Below are 12,514 nucleotides of genomic sequence, written 5' to 3' on the forward strand. Positions count from 1 at the left end.
GCAGAAGTGGGAAGAAATTACAGAAGGGAGAATCAGTATTCAGGGTAAGCAGAACCGAGGACAGAAATGCTTCGCTATGGCTGTGCTTCCTCCCAGGACTCTCCGGAGCCTCTCCGACCCAGCTCTGAAACACTCTGCACAGGCAGGAGCCCGGGCAATGACAGACCGGGCAGAGACAGCACTGCTGTGCGGGCACAGCGCCCGCAGCGTGGTCACACGCCGCACCCGGCGGCATTAATGTTGGGAAAATCACCCAATGAACCCACTGTAGAGGCAGGCTGTGTTTGCAGGAGTCCCACCAGAGGGGCAGGCAGCAGCGTCTAAATTTTGGGGGGCCAGGCTGTCAGGAGTGGGGCTTTGTCCTTGCAGCATGCTGTGTACTCCAGAGGAATCAGAGAAGGATTATCCCAAACTATTTATTTAATTTCAAGAGAGTTTGGGGGATCATCTGAAGAAACGACATGTGTCTTGAGGGCAGAGGTATGCCTACCCATAAATTCTGTTTCTCCCAGCACTTTGCATGCATCCCATGCCTTACATGTCTAGGATTTGCTTCCAATGAGTGATAACTACTTGGGAGTTTTTTGCACCCTCTTTGAATTTTCCAGTGTCATTTCTACTTCAATTAAACGGTTGTTTTCTCAGCCACGTCTGCAGTTGTATTTGATGTGAAGATGCTACTGCTCATGAATAGGCTGCTTCTTCTACAGAAGTGATATCATATGCAAATATAATGCTTGCTATATGGTGCCCAAAACAGAGATCCCTCAGAACGAGCCAGGGAAGGCACAAACCCCAAAATGTAGTCCTCTGCCCCAGCTCTGCTCCCACGCCAGCCTGGAGCTTTGTGGTTGCTGTCAGTACAGCTCTCTTGGCACGTGAAAGTCTGTGTTTGGTCCTGCCCTGAACTGCCTCTCTTCTGACAGCGCTAAAATGGCGAGAAGGTGAAACCCTGCTGAGATCCGCACATGTAATTTGCTTTAACCTAGTATCTCCACTGTGCACATGCTTGATGATCACTTCAATCCCTTCTGCCTGTCCTGGCTTTCTGCAGCAAAGCTCCTGGACCTTCTCAGTACCACAGCTTGGAGCTGGGTTCAGCTGGCATTTCCCTCTGCAGCATGTTGTGTCCCCACCTCCCTCTGTGTTGTGCAGAAAGGCTGCACCCAGCTCTTGCAAATGTTAGCACCCAGAGGTTGAGCTGTGCACAACCCCTAGAAGAGAAACACAAGCATCCTTCCAGGCTTTGCCAGAAGGCCCTCAGCACACATTTCCAGGGCAATCTCCTGCCAGCCAGCCATGCTGGGGACACCCCGCAAGCACCCTAAGAGAGGTCCTAGGTGAACAGAGCACGCACAAAAGGGTGAAGACAAGCGGCATTAGATAGAGGCGAAAGACCCTTCAGCCTGATTGAATTTGCAAAAGAAAACCCAACTCCTTTTTGCCACTTAAAAAAAAAATCACCCAATTTACACAATTAGAAATGGGGCATTGATGGATTGGTATGGTTAATAAGCAACCAAAAATGGATAAAAATGTTGCTGAATGTCTTTGCCCACCAGATCAGGCCAAAGTTGGTACCCAAGTTTGGAAAGTACAGTAGAAGATGATTTGGCTGTGCTCTTGCTGTGCAATGGCAGCAAATGCCACAAAAGGCTCAGAATTCAATCTTCCATCCTGGATGCTCTCCCACATCTTTCAGCCCAATCTCTAGCTGGTTTTAGGGCTTCTGTGAGTGACTGCAGTGAGGTTTTAAATGAGGCTTGCTCTTTTAAAGCATGACTCATCCATGCAATTTAAAGAAGGTAGAGATTAAAAAAAAAGCAAATTTTTGAAACTTTTTTCTTTCTACACGCAGATCATGGGATGACAAGAGATATTACTCCATAAAGAACTTTTTCACTTTTTTTTTTTCTGTTCAGTTCTTCATCTGGCTGGCATTTCTTCCACAGCAAATGCACATCATTTATGGAAGTGTACTTGCCTTTAAGTTTCCCCACACAAGCCCTGCAGTGGGCAGACATGTTCCACATCACACCACTAATGCAAGCACAGAGCACTGTCCTCGATATAATGTGGCAAGCCACATTTCTGGTCAACAGCAAACATGGTGCCAACAGAGGCAGTAACCATTCATGTGGGCAAGGAGCTCTGGTCCAGTGAACCCCATCATTGCTTCTCTCGTGGCTTGTGCATGGTGAAAACAAACCTTTAGGTTAGTTTGAAGAGGGAAAAAGCCCCTCACTGTCACTGCAAAGTGTACAGCTGAGCAATTTAGGGTCAGCTACAAGAGGAGGAAGCAGCAAGTAGCTCTCAGTGATGTCACTCTGAGATCAGGAGGGTAAATAGCATCATCAGAGGATCCAGAGTGTATTCAAACCCTTGAAGGCAACTGAACCTACAACTTCTGATCTTAGTTTCTACTCTTAAGATCATACTTACAGAAAAAATTAAATTATCATTACAGAATATTTATTTGAATCACCACCACTCTCAACTCATGAGGCTCGCTCAAAAAAAAAAAAAAAAGCCAACAATCAACCTCTTGGGCAAGTTTTCATCTTTTCATTTATTCTTTCTGTAAGTTTTAAAGTAAAGTTTTATCAGGTTCTGATTCTGGAGTTCCTGAAGTCCATGCACCCCGTGTCTCCCTGTCTTGTCACTCTTTTGTACACCTACATTTCACTCATAAAATCAGGACAAAGCAGTATCAAATAAAATTGAGCTTGAAATAAAATCCTCATCTCCCCAGTGACACTCTGAAAGCCAAAACTTGTTTCTCCCAGCAAGGCTGGGGAAAAAAATGATTGCTGAAACAGAAACAAAGAAGGTATAGCAAATAATCTCTCTGGCTGTGTGAAGTGCTCTTTGTGTACATACTCTTCTCCTATTTTCTGCTAATGAACAATGCCTGTGTTGCTGCTTTGCAATAGCAGTAGCAAGGAGCCCTGCCTGACTCCATGTTTATTTTTTATGTCCTATTATTCTACATGTAATTCACTGATGTCTTTTCCCTCTCTCAAGTGATGATCTATAAGGTGAATACCTTTCAGCCTCACTATTTTCAGAGGAGCATTATTAGTGTGAGCCCGAAGTATTGGATTATGTCTCCAAAACAATAAAGGAAATTATTTAATGGTTTCTCTTAACTGTAACAACTTCCAAGTAGAAACTCTGATCTTCTGCAATACAGACTGCACCTGGCACACTGCTAACCATTAAATCAGACAAGAAACCTGGCCTTGCAGAGGAAAAACCCTTCCAAGGAAACGTACAATGAATGTCACATCTGCAGCTACATGGGGAAGATCACTTTCTCTTCAGCTCTTGCTCTTTTTATCTTTTTATCTTTATATACACACACATTTCCATTCTTCTTCCATTTCTGTATGAGAACAGACACCACCATCCTAATTTCCCTTCCAGCCATAGCTACAAGAATAGCAGTGAAACCAGTGGGTGGAACTAAAAATAGCTCTGGCAGGTCCCTTCTTCATTAGCCAGGATCACTCAATACTGAACAAATACCTTTCACAAAAATAGCATATTTCTAGCCTTTTTTGTATTAGAATATAGCAATTTTGTCTAAAGTCTTCCTGTGGGGCACCACCTTTAGCTGACACTGAATGTCACTACTGGCAGGGAAAGTATTTCCTGCTGCTAACAATATTAAAATATCATTGGTGCCAAGCACGTCACACAAGCTGGACACACTCTTCTTTAATGACAAAGGAGAGGGAGGCTGGATTTCCTTTCTCATCAGCATTACACCAGGATAACATTACTCATTTGAAATCTAGCAATGAATGTGAAAGGAAGATCACGAGCACTGCTATAGAGCTGATTGCCTTGTTATCACATTAAGCTATCCACAGTCAGTCTGGAAATCTGTGAAAGATAAAAATATCTTATGTCATTGAATTTATATGTCACTTGCAATCTAATTTAATTATGAAGGTTATATTAACAATGTTATGGAAAAATTTTTATGGCACATCTTTTCTTTAGGGACTGACTTTGCTGCTGTGTTCAGTGAGAGTTAATAAACATTGATGTGTGCATTTGTGTGTTTTCAACTATCTAAATACACACAGATATACACAAACGAGCAGTGGCACAACTGGAAAGTTGTTTAACAAATGCAAGTATCCTGACATTTGTTCAATAAAGCCTAAGAAACGTTCCAAGCAGAGGAGAAGACTGGAGGTGACTAGGTGCATCTGCGATGGACTGTGCCTATCTCTTTAGCCATACTTCTAATTCAGTTTCATTTGTATCTGGCTCAGAGGGTTTCTTCTGCATCTTCCATGGAGATCCAGCAAGCCAGCAGAAGCCTCCTGCAGGAACCAGGAGAGTTTGCAGAGCAACACTGCATCAACCGAGGGGCTGCAAGGCTGCAACTTGGCTCCTGCACAGCTCCCCCTCAGAGGTGATCTATTCAGCCGGGGCACCTCATCCCTGCGGTACCTGTGATGCAAATGCTCTTTTAAAAGCTTCTCCCCTTTGCCACGGGACAGCAGACCCAGCAAGCTCACTCTGTGGGGTTCCTCCCTTCTCAGATACGTCACCTTTTAGCCCAGTGCCTCTGCCTGTCAGTAAAGCAAGGCTCGGCTTCATCTCATTTAGCAAAGATTTCAGACAACCGTGAGTTTCAACAGTGAGAGCAAACAGTGCCTGCAAAGCATGAGGAGCTGTCAGACCCATGGAGGAGCACGGCCGGGGGAGCTGCACAGCAGACTTTTCATCAGATGAGACAGAAGCTAAAGGGAGAGTAAATCATCTTTCTGTCTGTTTCTCAGTGTTTGCTGTCCAAAGGAGATGAGACAGTGACAAACCCTGAGTAATGGAAGTTAATCTGTATCCTCTGGAGTATTTTAATACATAAATTAAAATTGTTCCGTATTTGTTGGCTTTTGCTAATTCATGTTTAAATACATTGTAGGCGTTTATGTTCCCATGCTCCTTAATTCCTAAAAGTCTCTAGTGGTGTGGGCAGGCTGCAGTGGAGATGTATGACATTTCAAACAAACAACTCAATATTATCATTTAATCGCCAATGATTTGCCAGGCAGATTAAAAGCACAGAAATGTTTTAACAAGAAAGTCCACTCTCCCCTTCCCAACACTCATACGGTTTGCAGTCAGTAACGAAGACTGCTTTTTCACAAACTATTTTTCTTAGCGCTGCTATCAGATTCTGTGACAGTGTTTTTAAAGTAAACCAATACAAAAATACTTTGCTACTGCTCTTTACACATACAGAAACCTGAGCCCTGAGAATATATTTGCATCTTGAAACTCTCCTAACTGATTTTCCTCAACAGCCAGACTGACATTTTCTACTTGAGACAAGGCACAAAATCAAGCGTGACCAAGAACTGTCACTAGGTGCCTGCCTGTCACCAAGGCCTATAGCTGAAGGAGCACCCAAACACCTTAATACTGTACAAACACACAGGAGCTATATGGAGAGTGCAGGGTTAAAATTCACATTCATGGTACTCAAAGTGCAAAAGTTTAACCATGTGCATGAAGGTACCTCCATTCCCACTGAGCACTGAGACCCATATGACATGTTAAGCAAAATTAACTCTACATGTTATGCATCAGGAACACAAACATATGGATGCATACAGCTATACATTTTCCCCCTCCAGCACTCCATCCTCTGAAATCATAAAAGCACAGCTGATCTCTTCCCTGAGCCAAATAAACAGATGAAGACTTTTTTCCTTCATCTTCCTTTTTTTTTTCTTTTTTTCTTTTTTTTTTTTAGAAAATATTCTGCTCATTTCCTGATATAAATCGTTGCATTGTGGAACCCTCTCGAACATGAATCTGTCCTTTCTGAGCAGAGGTCGAGCTTTCCAGCCCTGTCAGAAAGGGCCCCATTGTGGCAGTCCTGAGACTCCAGAATTCCTTGCCGTGAGCAAAACGGACTTGAGGGGCAAGAAGAAAATCTGGCAACCTGACTTCAAACCCAGGCATTTCTTGCTGGCTGGAAGTGGTCTCTGCTTGCTGCTAAGAAGGGTAAGCCACTGTTCTGCAACCAGCTCCTTAAGAGAACAGAGGCAACACAAAAGAGAGAATTTTGCCTTCCTGCCACCTTTCTGTTGTCTTCACAGCATGGCTGGAATGCTGGCATAGAGCAAACAGCACAGCTTTATATTCTATGTACTTCTGGTTAGGCTGCAGTGATGTTCTCTGCATCACATAACAACAGTGGCCCAGTTTGGCTCACCAGGACCTAGCTGGAGGTCCTGATTTAGTGCTGACTTCTGACAGCTCCCTTGAACCCACCAAAGTAAAAGTGAACCCAAGTTCTCCCTGAGAAACTCCAAGCACAACACCAGAAACTCATCTATAAGTGCAGAAGAGATCTTCCCCATACCAGTAACCTTAGCTTGCACAGAAAAGCTGAGGTTGGAAGGAGATGGACACTGCCTCCTCTCCAGCAATGCTTCCTGCACCTGAATCCATGGATTTGTACCATGAAGGGGAGGTGCAGGACAAGGAAAACCAGTGTCCTCTGCTCTGCACTTGGAGAATCCTGGAGATTAGCCCTGCACAGCACAACCTGAGCTCTGCCACCAAGTCCAAGGTGCAGGGGATGCAAACAGCTCCAACATAAATGACATCCCCGTGGACCATCTCAGCCTCATGCAGACCCAGAGTGTTTGGGGGCAGCTGTCACCATTTCTTTTTTTGTATAGAAAGGGTGTAGAAGGATGAGAGATGGGTTCGAGGCATCCTGCCCCTTCCCTAAATGATTGGGGAATATCACAGATTTCTGTCCCAAGATTCCTCAGTGGTGAAGTTGATCACTTGGCTCCAGAGTGCAACTTCAGTATTTGGCTTGGGCTGAAGCAATGCAGAATTAGCCTCTTGAATTTTTTACAATTGTATTTTTTTATGATGAAATTATCCTCCTGGAGGAAGACAGGGCTTTGGAATCGCACATTCAGCGTTTCACCAGGCTGTGAGATACAGGGCAGGGCGATCTGACAGCAAAGCCCGGCCTCTCCGGCACCAGGGAGAGACGGCTCAGCACAACCTGGAAGCTGCAGGACATTGGGGCAATGAGCTAACGCCATGTGATCCTCCCCTGCAAGGTTTCAGCGGCCTTGAAAAAGACAACACAAATGTTTATAGCAAGCTTTTTCCTGGAAAGAAGTATAAAAACAAAATCTTGCCTAAGAGTCACATCCTCATCTGTTTTTGGTTTACCGTGTTTATTCCTTCAGATGGCAAATTTCTCCACAGGACAGAAAAATGTATTTACCTTAGCAGGAACTCTGGGTGGAGGTGCTCTTCACCTCCTCTAAGTGACCTTGCTTGTCCCTTGTGGGGAGCCCAAATTTATCTCTGTCTTACAATGACCAAGCGTGTGTCACTTTATTATAGCCTTTATAGCATAAATGCTGAGTGATAAAAACAAGGTAATAAAAATTAATCATTCTCATGTGCAGCTTTTCCAGTTGTGCTCTTCACTTTGGGGTTTTATTACACACATCTACACGCAGATACAATATATGTTTAAAAGATGCATCTAGTCATAGTTACAAATTAAGTACTGAATATCAGAATCGTAAATTCAAATGCACCTTGTAAACTAGTCGGGCTAATGAGCTTGCCTATGTATCATACGAATCTAATTAAAAGCTTAAAAAGGCAGCACAGGCTTTGAATCGTTACTTCATTTTTTCTGCGCCCTTCCTGATTTGAGGGTGGGCCCCTCAAATTCTAGTTTCCATACATTTGGGTCCACCCTCTGGTTGGTAACCACACAGTCCATCTGCGTTTCTAAGTTGCAGCCTGAATGGTGATTATAAGAAAAGGCAAAGTCCCTTTGCTGTCCCTCTCCTTCAGCTGTTTCAGACTAACTTTGCCTGGAGCTACACGTATGGTGCATGGCCACTGTCTCCTCCATCTGCCGGTGGCACTGTCCCCCTGCGGATAACCCCCCCGAAAGGAGACATTGCCCACTGTCTGCCAACTCGTGCCTGCTCACGGGAGGCAGGATACCACCACCTTCACCAGAGCGTGCATGGAGACCAACAGTGTCACCCCCAAAACTCTCATCCCAGAGAGTCCTTGGAAAAGGAGAGAGGGAAGGAAGAGGAAAAAACTTATAAGTTACAGTTCCAAGCCTCAACCCCAGGTCCAGACATAGCTTGTCCAAAAAGGCTTTTGCCACTGAATTACTGCACCGGGAAGAATAGTTGGAGCACAGCAGTTTAAATCTAAGAGAACAGCTTCTGCATGCAACGCAGCTGAATCATGGTACTCACTGGTGTTAGACGTTGTAATCACCAAAACTAGGCATGGGTTCAAAAAGCAATGAGATAAATTCATGAAGCAAGGATAAATGGTGGCTTTTGTACTCCATGCTCTGGATGCTTTGACCCAAAAAGTCCCATAACTGCTGAATGCCAGAAGCAGAGAGGATACACAAGGGAAGCTCACTCTGTATTTGCTTTGTTTCTTCTATTGGCTGTAAGCCACTGTTGGAGACAGGAGGCCAGATGGGGCCCTGGTCTCACCTAATTGTGGCCTTATAATATATTCTCCTGTAAAAGATCAGACTGGATTAGGATAAATTACATCCAAATCACACTGCATTACTCAGCACATTAAATTGTCCTTAATCACATACTTTGATGGTCTAGATTCCTGCTTAAATTTACCTCCTGTGCATATTTCTGTGCCTATTCTGTTGAAACCACTGCTGAATTTCAACTATACACAACCAGGCTCTAATGAAAAGCCAGTAAGGCTCTTTGATCAAGCTTTAATAGGACTCATCATGGGGACATACTCTGCTGTGGCAAAACGGTTTCCTCATCCTGTCTCTTTCAGAAATGTTTTGTGAGCCTTTAAAAGCAATTTAGCCCTGATTTATGTTAGCTAAGTGATTTCTGCTGCACATGTGAGTTACAAGAAAAGGGCTCTCATCTCGATTTGCTACACTGTTCAGGAAATCAGTTATAAATGCTGCAGTGCCTTCAGTGTCTCTGACTTCAATGCAGCGGAAACTAGCAATTTGAGTAAATACTTCATCATTCCCAATTCTCCCATACGCCACATCCAGCACTTGACAAAAGACAACCTATAGGATTTTTTTTTTGGTAAAGGGTACTTAGCTTCCCCTGTCTAAGCTGTTTACCTAAGCTGTTTCCAGAAGATATTCAAGGAAAGACACATGCAATTCTTTAATAGAGAGCATATGAAACATGTTGATGACTATCTAATAAAATCGAGCATGCATTCAATAGGAGTGAGTCACCTCATCACAAGTTTAGAGATGAAGGATGTAGAAATGGTGACTAAGCAAGCTCACGCAGTAAGCCAGGGGTGCAAGAGCAATCCAAAAGTTTTGATGACCTAACCTGACCTGCCAGTGGCATCCAACAAGTCCCGGGCATAGGTTAGAGCAGGTCTCTTCACACCAGGGGATGGATGCCAGTAGGACAGGAACCATTGCAAAGTGCCTATGGCCAGGAGGTGTATTGCCAGTGGTAGTTAGTGCTACAGCCACTGCTGCTGCTTTGCTTATGGTGTTGCTGAGCAAAGAAACACCCCAAAACTGACGAATCCCTGAAGTAAAGGATCTCAAAACAGCATATTGACTCTTCTCCCACATTTCCATATGCCAGAGAGAATAATGATGGTAACTACTAGGGAAATAAGGAACTATTTTCTGTGAAGTTTCTTCTATTGTCCAGTTTGAATCTCCCACACCAGTTTTTGGCCACTGTTCCTGTTTGTATTGTTTGCCACTACCAGCAAGAGTTTGATTCCAACATCCTTGTAACTCTCCTTCAAGAAGCTGTAGGTTGCTATTAGATCACCCCTTTACCTCCGCTTTGCCAAACAAGTAACAGAAACACAACAAAAATATCCGACTATTTTTTCTCCCATGTCTTCTTGCTCCTCATCTTGGGACCCAAGAAAGGAGCAGAGACTCAAACGACAGTGGTGCGGGCTGCCTTCCTCCTGCTCTCCCCTCCTGCTTGCGGGAAAGCCCTCGGCACAAGCTATCCCCCTCAACCCACATACCCTCATCGGCCACATCCCACCTGTGAGCACGGTTCCCCATGACGAATCTGCAGGGGCTGGTGACACTGAGCCCTGGGGAGCCCCACAGGAACAGGACCCTGGAGGGAGCCCACTGGGAAGGCAAAGCAGGAGAGCCTCCAGTCTGCCCTTCTCCTTTTGACTGCCGCGAGGACACCCACTCACAGCCTCCCCCGAACGCTCTCCTTTGCCCCATACCAGCCTCAAAACCACCCCACGGTGGGCGCTGGGTCTCGGCGGCACTCCCTGGGATTCCCTGCAGTCCATCCCAGTGCACGGTGCAAGCACTGGCACCAGCCCATATCTTGGAGGCTCGCACAGGGAATTCCCAGGCTGCCACTGGCATTTTTGACATTTTAAAGGCTCTAAATTAGCCAAGTAAGGAATGAGTTACAGGCATTTCCAGTCATGGGCCGGGCCCTGCTAGACCTCCGAGCTCCCAGTATAAAGAAGAGCGTGCCAGATGCTTGGTGTTATACAATTTTGCATTCCTTTCTGGTGCTGTTCTTATGGTGTCTAGCACCTCTGCGTACTCATGTGGCTTTTTAGCAACATGCTGCTTGGACCTCTCTGTCTTGCTGCTCCTGCTACGTGTCCAAGGGCAGTAGGACCTGAAAGATTAAGACTGCAGCGTGCATAGACAGCAGATGGCTATTGCATCTGTACTTACTTTGCACTGCTAAATACCCTATTGCCCTAGCTAGTTTTACATCCCCTTTTAGTGGCAGATCTCTCTCCTGACTTTTTAAAATCATCTGTTGCACATATGGCCCTAAGAATGGCAAATACTTTTTCCAGGAGAGGCAAAAACTTACAATGCACATGGGAAGACAAGATCAAGTCCACAGTATGAACTCCGACTTCTTCATCTGGTGACTGTAGTCTTTCCTTCCCTCATTAAACTTCTTTCAGTTAGAAGAGCGAGATTAAAACACGGCTGCTTCCCAAATCTGCCTCAGCAGCATGTCCTCAGTTAACTGTCTTGCAACATCAAATGTCTTTCCAGCATACTAAAAAGTAATGTAGTTCTCTATAAGACACCAATTTTATATACCTTGGAATTGTTTTCTGCCTGTTTCTACAACGCGGCACATAGAAAGATCTTTCAAGTCATTGGGTTCCTTAATTTACGAGTCAGAGATATAAATCACGGCATGTAAGATCTACTATGAGTTCATGAACTCTAAGAAATTCTTCTAATCACTGTCTTTTGAACTGAACTTTTTCAGAAACTGTAAAACTCCAAAACATATCTAGTAAATGCATCTAGTAAATTTTGCTGGATTGGCAACTACTAAAAGCAGACTTGTCTTCCCTGATTACCTACCAGCATCAGCCAGTCTTAAAACATCCTCTGTGATTCTAACACTAAAACATAAAAGAAAAAAGAAGTCTTGAACTTGTCTTGCCCAATATAACTGTTGGGATTCATTAAATGATTCCAAATTATCAGTGACAGGCACCAATTAAGCCAGAAAAATAGAGACAACTTCCTAAAGATAAAACCTTTCAAACACTAGGGTTACTTTTCAAGGTAATTGCCATAACTCCTTTCAAATACCCAACTCTGATAACAGGTCCCACTCTTCTCCACTCCCCAAAAGGTTAAAGAGCTAAATTATGTGGCATCTACAAAGAAGCATCACAAGGTTTCCTGAGTACTCCACCCTTGGAAGTATCAGACCCTCTGAAGAAGGATTTATTGAGCACCCCATAAGCAAATGGTGATGCTATTTCTCATACTGTGGGTATGAAATAAAAAAAAAGCCCTATACTTCAAGATGGTGTAAGAGATTGTTTCAGCCTCAGCACTCAGTTCATTTTGGGAAGGAAACAAAGAAAATAGCACAGCTATTTCAGCCTGGACCAGTATAAGATTCCTGGGACTAGAGATGGACTGATATACCCTAAGTTTTACGGACCCATACCCCAAATTATCAAAACTTCTAGTAAATTTTGCTTGGTTGGTATTTGATCACACACTTATAGATTATAAAACTGAATTTAAAACTCAGTTTGCAGAGGCAGAAGATGTTTTTGCTAGTACATGTACAGATCCATACTAATACTTCCTTTTGAGCCTTACTTAATTAAAAGCGCAAATCAAAAAATTGACCTCCAATATATGCCTATATACTTGCCCCCAAACACCTCAATTCATGTCAACCGACTTTCTAAGGTGACCAGCATTAAATAACTCTGAAAAGTATAAGAAAATATAATCTTTCTATATGCATTTAAACTGTAGGCAGATCGTAGGCATCAAGGCACAGAAGTGCCATCACACACCATGAAACAGTGCAATGTCTGAATAGACCAAAAATTTTGCAGTCCAGTTCAGATACAAATTTGGATGTTTTTCAGACCTGCTCATGCAGAACACAGTGAATTTCTCCTTCCCTTTTCTTTCCCTCTGTTCCTTTTATGTAACTCCTGC

At 43.9% G+C, this 12,514-nt stretch overlaps 1 protein-coding gene across 4 annotated transcripts in view; it reads right to left on the minus strand.

The window, feature by feature from the left end:
- SH3PXD2A (SH3 and PX domains 2A) overlaps window positions 1–12,514 on the minus strand; it is a 269,424-nt gene that overhangs the window by 99,573 nt on the left and 157,337 nt on the right. The gene's annotated exons all lie outside the window — the stretch shown is intronic.

The sequence above is a fragment of the Harpia harpyja genome, chromosome 10, assembly GCF_026419915.1.
Source record: "Harpia harpyja isolate bHarHar1 chromosome 10, bHarHar1 primary haplotype, whole genome shotgun sequence".
NCBI classification, from domain to species: domain Eukaryota; kingdom Metazoa; phylum Chordata; class Aves; order Accipitriformes; family Accipitridae; genus Harpia; species Harpia harpyja.